The sequence below is a fragment of the Aedes aegypti genome, chromosome 3, assembly GCF_002204515.2.
Source record: "Aedes aegypti strain LVP_AGWG chromosome 3, AaegL5.0 Primary Assembly, whole genome shotgun sequence".
NCBI lineage: Eukaryota > Metazoa > Arthropoda > Insecta > Diptera > Culicidae > Aedes > Aedes aegypti.
In genome coordinates, this window is record NC_035109.1 from 329,079,258 (window position 1) to 329,090,560 (window position 11,303).

General features: G+C 35.6%; 1 long non-coding RNA gene across 1 annotated transcript; it reads right to left on the bottom strand.

Annotated features, from left to right (window-relative positions):
* Positions 1-5,259: 5,259 nt before the first annotated feature.
* On the bottom strand, positions 5,260-5,922 carry LOC110678318. The gene is made up of 2 exons (XR_002501496.1): positions 5,743-5,922; positions 5,260-5,682 (listed from the first exon to the last, which is right to left on the bottom strand). It is a non-coding gene; the product is annotated as an uncharacterized LOC110678318 (long non-coding RNA).
* Between the last annotated feature and the right edge of the window lie 5,381 nt (positions 5,923-11,303).

Sequence of the window (11,303 nt, forward strand, 5' to 3'; positions counted from 1 at the left end):
ACAAAAACCCCATTTTTAATATTTTTTTAAATTTTTACCATAGAATCTCGATAGTAAATAGATGTTTGAGACAAAGTTTCAGGATGGAGAAATTTTTAATAAAAAAGTTTTTCTAAGAACAACTTTTGGTCGATTTTCAAAATTTGGGTTTTTTGTCAAAATAAATACGTTCTGATGATACAATAAGAATTTTGAAATGATTCTGAACCATAATGATTATATGAATAATTTCTCTAGAAGTAGCCATTTTCGAATTATATCGTGTTTAATGCAAAAAAATATTATGTAAATAGTAAAATAGGCCATTTTTATTAGTTATTCCCGATTCTCTATAAATAATTATACATTTTCAAGAGTAAAGACCTGATTTCTTTCCACTTACTTATTTTCCTTGATGGAGAATCACGAATAACTAATGAAAAAGGCCTATGTCAATATTAAAATAATATTTTTTTGCATTAAATTCGATTTAATTTGAAAATGACTACTTCTAGAGAAATTATTCATATAATCATTGTGGCTCAGAATAAATTCAAGATTCTTATTGTATCATCAAAACGTATTAATTTTGACAAAAAATCAAATTCTTGAAAATCGGTCAAAATTTGTTCTTAGAAAAACTTTTTAATTAAAAATTTGTCCATCATGAAACTTTGTCTCAAACATCTATTTACTATCAAGATTATATGGTGAAAATAAAAAAAAAATAAAAATGGGGTTTTTGTGTAATAAAATTTAAGTTTTATTTTTCAATTTTTCATGAAAAAACATAAAATATTTTTTCAGTGTATATTTTTTTCTTGTAGGCCAAATGGTTCACTACAACTTCTTCATAGAACATTTTTCTCTAAAATCAACAGTTTCGGAGTTAGAATTTTTCAAATAAGTTGCATGCAAAAATTTATAGGCCATTTTCAAAAGTTATTCTTGAGTCAAAATGATAAATTTCTCTATGGAAAACACTTATTGTATCATACCAAAAACATGTGCAAAATTTAATCCAAATCGAAGACTATCGAGATCGATTTATGATTTTTTCGACTCATTCCTATTTGTGCACGATACATTAGCACGTAGATACTTCATGGCCTAGGATCCTGGATCGACTTGAAACCGAACTAAAATACCTTCAGAATGGCTTTACTCTATGGTCACAGAAGTTACCACAAAGCTAATGAAAGCAATTTCCAGCATTTTCATGCTAATCATTTAATCAAGTTTTGTCCTAGAAATTGACCTCAAAGGATTCACAACTATGGGACGACTGATAGGCAATCGTATTTTAAAGTACACACTATTGATCTTTGAAGCCCTCCACAATTACCAAAGAAGTCAGATAACTTTTCGCACAAACAATTTCATTTTTTTTATTTTGAGAATTATGCCTATCGTCCATTATGCCTAATGTCCATTATGCCAAACATCCATTATGCCAAACGTCCATTATGCCTCTCGTATTTATGCCTATCGTACTTATGCCTAACGTCCTTATGCCTAACGTCCTTATGCCTAACGTATTTATGCCTAACGTCGTGCACCGGTCTATGTCGTTTACTGCTACGGATTTTTGGGCCTCAATATTATTATCAAAAATTAAAATTTGTAAATATGTAATGAATGTATGTAAACTGAAGATTGGTACATTCGAATTTATTTTAGTACCAATGGATATCATATCCTGAAAATCATACCCATGTTGTACTAATTAGAATTAGTAATAACAACTTGATATTATAACGTTTCGGTGTAGGAATATAAAATTAAGTCACTGTATTTATTCAAACTAGTGTTGTTAAATGTCAAATTTTGAAAAAAATAAAATGCATTTTTCACCTTCGTATGCGAAATATCGCATAAGCAAATATTGGCAACCGATTGCAATTCGGAAAAGGTCACTGAGAAAACCATTTTCCGATTACTTTTTTCCACAAGGAACGATGATATTAGCAATATGAATATGAATATATGAAAAATATGAATAATATGAAATATGAAATAAATAATAATAATAATAATAATAATAATAATAATAAATATGAAATAAAAAATATGAAAAATATGAATGACAAAGTCACGTGATATTCATGATGTTTGACAGCAGTAGTTACATAAACAGTGTCACGATTTCTAATAAAGCACAACGAACACTGTGTTTGAGTCTTCAATCGAACTATGTAAAAATTCCGCCATCATGGACAACATGGATTCACTGATACTCGACGACCCATCGCAACGAGAAAGAGAAACACACATCTTGCGAGCGTTAATGAGAACAACTAACACAGCTTTGTTCCCATTCTCGCGGTTCTAATCGATGTCACGCGGCGGTCTGTAGGCGGAGCTATGCTACTTGAGAATTTGGTTTCATATTGCATCTTGACTGCCATTGCTCCATTGATGAGCGGCGTTAGGCGCAGGCGCTACATTTTTGCATTCTTCATTTCCACCAAGTATTCTATTCAGTTGAATCTTATGGTTTGTTCGGACTAAGAAATCTTCTGTGAGTATGTTTTTAGTTTGGGTGATTGAAATGCCGTTCTGATAGAGCAAGCTACGAAAAGATGATGACCACATATGCATAAGTTAAAACTTCGTAGATCTTATCAATATGAGGACTTTTTTTGCCACTCACAATTTTTGAATGTTTGTTTGAAGCGGAAGTTTTTGTGAAATGAGCATACTGATTGAAATAAAGTTTCGGCTGGTGAAACGACTGGTGCAGTTTCGGAAAAAAATGTCTAGCATAAATAAGTTCTGCATGCGTTCTGCTCGGCAATGATTGTTAAAGCCCAAGCAGATAGTGAAGATGCAACGAGGCCGGACCTCAGATTTTTGGGAACACGAGACAGCGGATTGGGCCGGGGGCTTGATCGATTGATCACTCGCTGGTGGTGATCAATCGATCAAGTTGTCAGCTTGAGCCGCTGTTCTGTCTAGAATTGTGCTCTTGAGGGTTTGAGTATTGGCTTCATTTCATTTTCACCAGAAAATTTGTTTTTGTTTTTGCGTCGTTTTTACACGCGTTCTGATAATAGAAATAATAAACCATAGAAGAATAATGTCGCTGGTGTTCCCTTTGTTCTCGCTCAGAAACATGTTGGGTACAAAAGTGTCAAACTGCATACATTTTCGCGTTGACATTTATAGCCCCGCCTATCTCCGCCAGCAAAAAGATGTTCCTGCTGCGAAGCCAGCGACATTCTTCTTCTATGGTTTATTACTTCTATTGTTCTGAGTGCAATCCAGTTCAGGTTTTCGCGTTGTTGTTCTTCTTCTTCTTGGCATTACGTCCTCACTGGAACAGAGCTTGCTTCTCAGCTTAGTGTTCTTATGAGCACTACCGCTGTTATTAACTGAGAGCTTCCTATGCCAAAGTTGCCATTTTCGCATTCGTATATCGTGTGGCAGGTACGATGATACTCTATGCCCAGGGAAGTCGAGGAAATTTCCTTTGCGAAAAGATCCTGGACCAACCGGGAATCGAACTCAGACACATTCAGCATGGCTTTGCTTTGTAGCCGCAGACTCTAACCACTCGGCTAAGGGAGGCCCCATGGGTTTTTCGCGTTGACGGAGTGCTATTTTGCTTTTGTGAAATGAACATGCTGATTATAGTAGCATACAGCTGCTCAATCAAGGATGGATGATCAATTTGGTGAACTCGTTTCATGATTTTATTTTAAATGTGCGAAATATATTATGGGCTTATTCACAAATGTCATAACGCTGGAGGGGGTGGGTGGGTGTAGCAACTACGAATTGTACGGTCATCAATGCTTATGCTTATGCTTTGTCACAAAGGATACAAATTCTTGTGGAATTGATTGGTGTACCTGGTACTGAATTCGGTTTTTATTTATTTTTTATTGATATTTCGCCTAACAGCTCGAGGATTTATTAACATTTTAAACTTTGTTGATAAGTGTTCTTGAATACGTAATGTTTGAATTTTGTAATAAATTGAGCAAATAAATCGCCATACAGGCTGGTAAACTGGCACGCAAGTTCACTGAAATGGTCTAAATGTTTCTAACTTCTGAAAATAGTTTAATCTGGCAGCACTATCTTTTCACCTGAGCATTGCACCGTTCCCCAGCTCAAGACACGCACCGTTACACCGAGGTAAAATTAACCTGAGTTGTCAGAATCTGACAACCCTTGTCAACTGCCAAAGAAGCACAAGAGATAGACCATTGATATCAATCCCTCCTTTGCGCTCCAATGTGATTGGTGGCTAACTGAAAGCGTACGCAACTCCAAGTTTGTATCGGTGGATGAAAAATCCAGGTGAGCTTGAGCTGAGGCCTGTCCTACGTATGGTACCTATTTGTATGGCACACAATGTTTTTTTCGTGTTGTATTATGATTGCACTTTTTGCGATTGTATTTATAGGGAAAAGAAGGGTAAACTTGTTGATATTTGATGTGTGAAAAGTTCGAAATATTATAAATTGCAATGCAACCTGGACCACTTCATAAGTGCGGAATTGTTAATAGAAGTGCCGTAGGGGAAGACGGGGTAAGACCGCCCGCCTAAGCATTTTAATTCATATGTCAAAATCAAGAATCAATAAATTATTTTTCGACGTAGCTTATCGTTTTTGATGTATATGTAGAAATTTATGTTTGAGGTTCCCGCATAAACAAAAACTATATCAGTACAGTTTCCCGAAAGGTCCACAACCATTTGCAACAATATCTGAATGATTTTGGTTACAATGAAAAATAACAATATATCCATCTTACCTGAAACGTTTTTAACAATTCGACAAACGGTAAATAGGAAAATCACAATGTGGGGAATAGGCGGTTAAGTTATGTAACCATTTGAAAACGTCGATTTTCTCGAACAAAATTTTTCAACAGTTTTCTAAAAGGTAGATATACTGTCCATTTTTCGGCAAAATCAATGTACGCCAAACAGTGTTGATACATTTGAACCATATGTTTCTAAATGAAATAAATAACGTATGCATAATTATTGGATTACGGTGCTTTATTGTATTTTTACCCTATCCTATTCTGTTATGTAATATAATGCAAGCACTAGGAAAATTCCTGAGGCTTTTTCTCGAGGAATTTGAGAAGAAATTCTTGAAGAATCAGATGAATAGTCACGTAATCAAACTCTTAATTTTGCACTTTTTAAAGACTCGAATTAAAATAGAAAACCAGACCCGCTACCAGCCCTGTGATGATTCAATTAAAGTTAAATATCACCTCAAGGATATTCTTTCATTCTTTCTGAAACTCGCGGAATATCGCTTTCCAATGCATCCATGTATTGATCGATTCCCTAAAAAGATAGCATCCAACAACCGGAAGCAGCGCTGCAATCACTCGCAATCTTCCACTTGTCGCCCTGGGCTGTAACCGTGAATGTCTTCTGGAAGGGTTTGGTAGAATTGTCCTGGTAGATGACCGTTCCCGAAACCTTGATGATGAACGTCAGCTGCGAGGACACAGCGTCGCCAATGATCGGCTGAGTGACCAGGGTGTTCATAATGTGTTCAAAGCGGGGCAGTTCCTGGAAGTACTTCTGGATGTTGCTGATGACATCAGCAAACCGTTGTCCATGTAGAGCCGGGTCATCTGATGCCGCTTCTTGGCTACTTTTTCGTTGTACAGATTGATGAATTCCTCCTCCATCCGGCAAGCGGTATCGATTTTGGTGCGCAGTTCCTACGGGGATTGGGTTTGAACCAAACATCCAACAGATTGGCGAAATATCTTTGTACTTACTGGGTCCATCGAAGTTGTCCTTTTTATGTGCATTGCTGTTCTGTAAACTTAATTTCACTCTCACTCGACTTTTATAAATTAATTGTAAGCTTTGAACAGTTTTAAGAGTGGAATAAGAAGTAAACAATACAGCTTGACAGTTTTCCTTCGACGGCAATCCGACGGCGATTTTTTTCTACACTCAACGCTTTTATTTTAAATGTCGCCTACAAATACCAACAAAATGTAACTATTTGTCGAACTGTTAAAATGTAGTTCAATATTGTCAAATGCAAATGTGTGAGTGTGTTGCACAAATTTAAACAAAAACAATTTGCCGAATGGTGGCGATATATTTCCACCATATCTTGCTTAAATCCATTCCCATATAATTTAACAATATCAGAGCAGTATCATATATTGTTACTGATAGGTATGGGTTGATCTTACTGTTTGAAATGGTGAACAGCTTTGAAGTCCATATGGTTATACATAAAAGCAACTATTTCTGATACATTAACAGTAACTGTTACAAGATATTTATTGTTCTTAAAGTAAGGCAAACTGTATTTTGCTATGCGGGTTATGGCTTTCAGTCTTGAATAAAACTCAAAAACGGATTTTTGCTTACATCCGACGTTTCGGACACATGTATTGTGCCTTGTTTCCGAAACGTCGGATGTAAGCAAAAATCCGTTTTTGAGTTTTATTTAAGACTGATAGCCATAACCTCAAACATCAACATAACAGTCGTACCTCCAAGGAAATGTAGAAATTTAATTATTTCTTGAAGCTTGAAAAAGTGATGTCTTATCACAATTATTTTGAGTGACGGGGTAAAACCGCCCACCATGATCTTCGTACACAATTTATCGAAAAAATATATTAGTTCCCTGTGATTCTAAAAAGTATAATGTTTTCTGAATTCTACATTGATTAACGTCGATATTGAATCATTTTTAGGGTTTAGTAATTCAAAAAACTTAAATAAGGTACCGTGGGGCAAGTGGGTAATGGAATTCGCATAGTTGAGATTCTTCCAATTCTAGAGACTTAAAATTGAAACAAATGAGGTTGTGTACATTTTTAGCTTGACTCCCACCATATATAAGCAGCATGTTGAAATTGTTTTTTATGAAAAATTGAAGAAAAAAATACAGAAAAAGTTTTTGAAAAATGTCTCTTAACTTTTCATTTGCCCCAAAAGGGGGGCAAGTGAAAAGTTCACCGTTTTGAACAATAAATTCAAAAACAAACAGTTAGATTCACGATTTCTATTAGCTTTAACAGTTGTTAAGGCTTCCCAATGAACAATAACATAAGTAACATGTAAACAAAGGAAATGTTATTCTTTTCACTTCAATTTTCTTCTGTTTAGTTATGTTAGTTGAAATGATTCGACAACATTATAACTGCAACATTTCCAATGTTAGTTCTTACAATATAGGACAGCAATTGGATTTCTGCTCTGTAGAATTTTCACCGCTCGTTATTTGTTTTTGAGAAAGTCGGATAACTCTTCGGGAGAAATCAAACAGAATCCTTCAATAACGTCTTTTTTATGTGGATAGACCTATACCCCATTTTTATGTTTTGAACTACACTCAGGCAAATGGACTATCGATAAACATAGGAATCCCTTATGAAAATTCGCCACAAGAAATCGGATTGAAATTCATAAATTTGCCTTATGAAACCACAATTTGAACACAAAAAACATTATCGCGGCAACCTGGAATCGAACCAAGAACCTTGCGATCGATAGGCCCGAGCGTACACCACGCGCCTATCGACGCCTTGATGTGGAATGAAGCTAAAACGATACATAAAGCGTCCGTATTGCAATAATCATTCCACCTTTCATAAGGCAAAATGTATGAAATTCGATAGTCCAGTTCGCTGCGTGTAGCTTTACATAGACATTCCACGAGATTTCCGTGTGTTCTCTAATATTGCAACTTTTCAGTCAACGTCTTCCTTTTAATTGGCTGCCCGAAGTAGACATATAGATATTGTAATATTTGACAACATCTTTTAGAGAATTTCCATGATTTCTAATAGCTTTAAACGCTTGAATATAGTGTTTCTTGATTTATCAGCACGTTATGTTTTTCTATGATAATTGCGAACCATGTTTACTTATGGATACATGCTTATCATTACCTTAAGAAACCCATATTTTGGAAAACAATTTTCAACAAATTTGATTTCATTTTACTTGAATGTAGTTACAACTTTAAAAATGATTTAGACATTTTATTTGGTATAAATTAGGGGTGGCGGTCTTACCCCATCAACAATGGTCGGTTTTACCCCGCTAGCGCAATTTTCAGAACTATGGCCTAATTTCAAAGCTAAATATTTACAATTAATTTTTCACTTCACTAATGCATATTTCACAATGCTGTTATAGCATGGACGGGTAATTTGTAATGTTTTTACAAAAAATCCCTTCCGAAACCCTTAAGTGAGCATCTGTTAAATTTAGATCAAAATCAATATAGACGAGCAGAAACTTTGTGTTTGATATTTGTTATGAAAAAAATAATGCAATTATCACCCCAAATGGTTCGGAATGTCGAAAATCTTGTGTTTATGGAAAGTGCTTGATGAACTTTCAAGAAAACCGTCATTTTCTTCACAAACTGAAGGTGGTCCGTCTTACCCCGGCGGGCGCTCTTACTCCGTTTTCCCCTATTACGCCGGATTGGCCTGGTATCTTCACCGCATTTATTGGAAGTGCGGTGTATACACCATATCGATCTGACGTAATCCCACACTTCTTCTTTTTTTTCTTGGCATTTACGTCCTCACCGGGACAGAGCCTGCTTCTCAGCGTAGTGTTCTAATGAGCACTTCCACAGTTATTAACTGAGAGCTTTCTTTGCCAAAGTTGCCATTTTTTGCATTCGTAGGGAGAAGTCAAGGAAATTTCCATTACGAAAACATCCTGGACCGACCGGGATTCAAACACAGACACCTTTCAGCATGGCTTTGCTTTGTAGCCGCGGACTCTAACCACTCGGCTAAGGAAGGCCCCATGAACTGATACGACAAATGAATTGTAATATGTCGCTAACGAAATGTTAATAATAGCTTAATGGAAATTTTGTTGACTTCCCTGGGCATAGAGTATCATCGTACCTGCCACACGATATACAAATGCAAAAATGGCAACTTTGGCAAAGAACGCTCTCAGTTAATAGCTGTGGAAGTGCTCATAAGAACACTAAGCTGAGAATCAGGCTCTGTCCCAGTGAGGACGTAATTCCAAGAAGAAGAAGATCAGTTTAGAAATTTACGGATTCGCTTAATTATAAGACTGATAACGTTTTTTAATCACCTAACTTTAATATATAAAGTGCTTATCGAGGGCTAGTTCGCTGCGCCCCACGCCAATTAGCGTAGCGCAAGCAGCCAACCTTTCTGGGCCTATCTTAAAAAGTTCGACTCCGATACCATCCTTGCTAGTAGCCTTATTAGGGTAAAGTATATAATTTGGATATGCATACAAAACAGGTTAATCGTTCTATGTTCATTTACAACGAGATGGTAAGACAAATTTGTACGGGATGTGATGTATTGCATTAATTAGACATTATGCTACTGGTTTCATAACAATTAGAATTGACTCAAGAAATGTCGAAATTATATATTGTATCAACAAAACTCATGTAAAACCTTCGAAACCAAGAGGATGTACATTTCAAAGATACAAAAAAATGCCATCAAAAAAGTAGATTTGAGTTAATTAACTCATTACGCGTGGTTTTCAGATTTGAGTATTGTACATTTTTTTTATTGAGATTCTGCTCAGAGGATTTGAATGCGTAACGATTTTCTGGGATTTGCATTGCTTTTTCGCAGAAATTTCTTCGTGTTGTTGCCAACATTACAACATTACATTACAACATCACAAACTTCATTTTGTGTAGGGGGGCTGGGGGCAAGAAGGACACCTTAAGATATATAGGTTCAAATCATGGTTGATAAGCACCATTTTTGAAGATTATTCCAGTGTAGGGGCAAGCTCAGCTCTTGTTCTAAATGATGTTATCGATAGATTTCAAAAATATAAGAAACACATGATGATTTGAGATTTTTGAAAATGTCCCTTCTTATGAGGTTTTTAAACGAGGCACGGGGCAAGAGTGCCACTCGTATGGGGCAAGAAGACCACCAGAGCAAAATGCCACAAATTTTGTATATTATTATTTCCCCGCCTGAAGGATAAACTGTAGAGTGAGTAAAGATAAAAACTGAGGGATAAAAGTTGACTTATAGTTAAAAAGTAATTTTACGAAATTAATTTAGTTTTCATCTTATTTGACTGTAACAATAATAGTAAACATTTTCAGAAACCATTTTGAATGTCCAAGATGGTTTATTTTGATTTTATTTAGTAGGAACCATTGATTGAATGCAATATTAAACAAGAAAAATAAAAATTCATTTGATTTTATATCAGAAAATTTTGGCGTCCCTCTTGCCCCATAAGACATACTGTTATTATATATGTAAAAATTAATGTCAAAAGGACTTTTTCGAAAAAAAATCTTCACAGTTATATTAAACAATTGAAGATCATCAATACTGTGCGGAAAAATCAATATGTTTTGTATTTATTGGGAGTCAAACCTTGTTTTCCAGTCTTACATTCTTATTATATTTCGCATATTTTGCGTTGGTGAGTTAAAGACATTTTTCTATTTTTTTGTACTAAACATTTTTAACTGTAATATTTACACAACCCTCAATTAGTACTCAATTTATACTTATCCTGCGTTAAACATCAAAAATTGATTTGAACTACGTGAAATTAAAGATGGCACTCTTGCCCCATGCCCCCCTACAGTGTTGTGACTATTCGCGAATTGAAAAGATTACAGCAATCTTGCCCTTTGATAGAGAAATACCGTGAACTTTGCGTTTAAATTTTGATTGCTGATAATAGTCGAATGGTGCCGAGGACATAAATTATCCTATGTAACCCATAAGTCAGGTGTTGTCAAAAAGTAGATAGTGGACTTTGTGTAGCAGATACAGTTCGACTATCTGATGAAACACATGGAAAACTCGCAAGAAAGCACACATGCGGGTATATTATGCGGATCTGATAAAATTTACTGGTTCTAAATCAGGCGGACTAAATCTCAGTAACAAGACTTGGTGGCGGGTCAATTTTTTTGAGTCCACAAACAAATCTATTTTCGTGGAATCGAACAAAAGTTAGACAATATAAAAGCTGTTTTTAGATACTTGCAGCTCAGCATCTCATCAAAGTTAATGGGAGAACTGCACTTATCATAACTTACGTCATCTAGCCCAGGTTTTTTTTTCATTTCAAGAACCTTGTTTTGAATTTTATGAGAATTAAGACCAAAATTTCATAAAAAACTTGTCGACAGAACTCTGTCAAAAATCTACAAAAGATTTGCCCCTGAAAGCCTTGTCAGGATTCTGATAGGATTATGTCATAAATTTTGTGCAAATTATAAGTTTCGGTCAGCCAATCAGGGGCGTCTTGAAGACTCGCCGACTCAACTGCCTCAGGGTCGGCACGCTCACCTAGGTTTACCGCG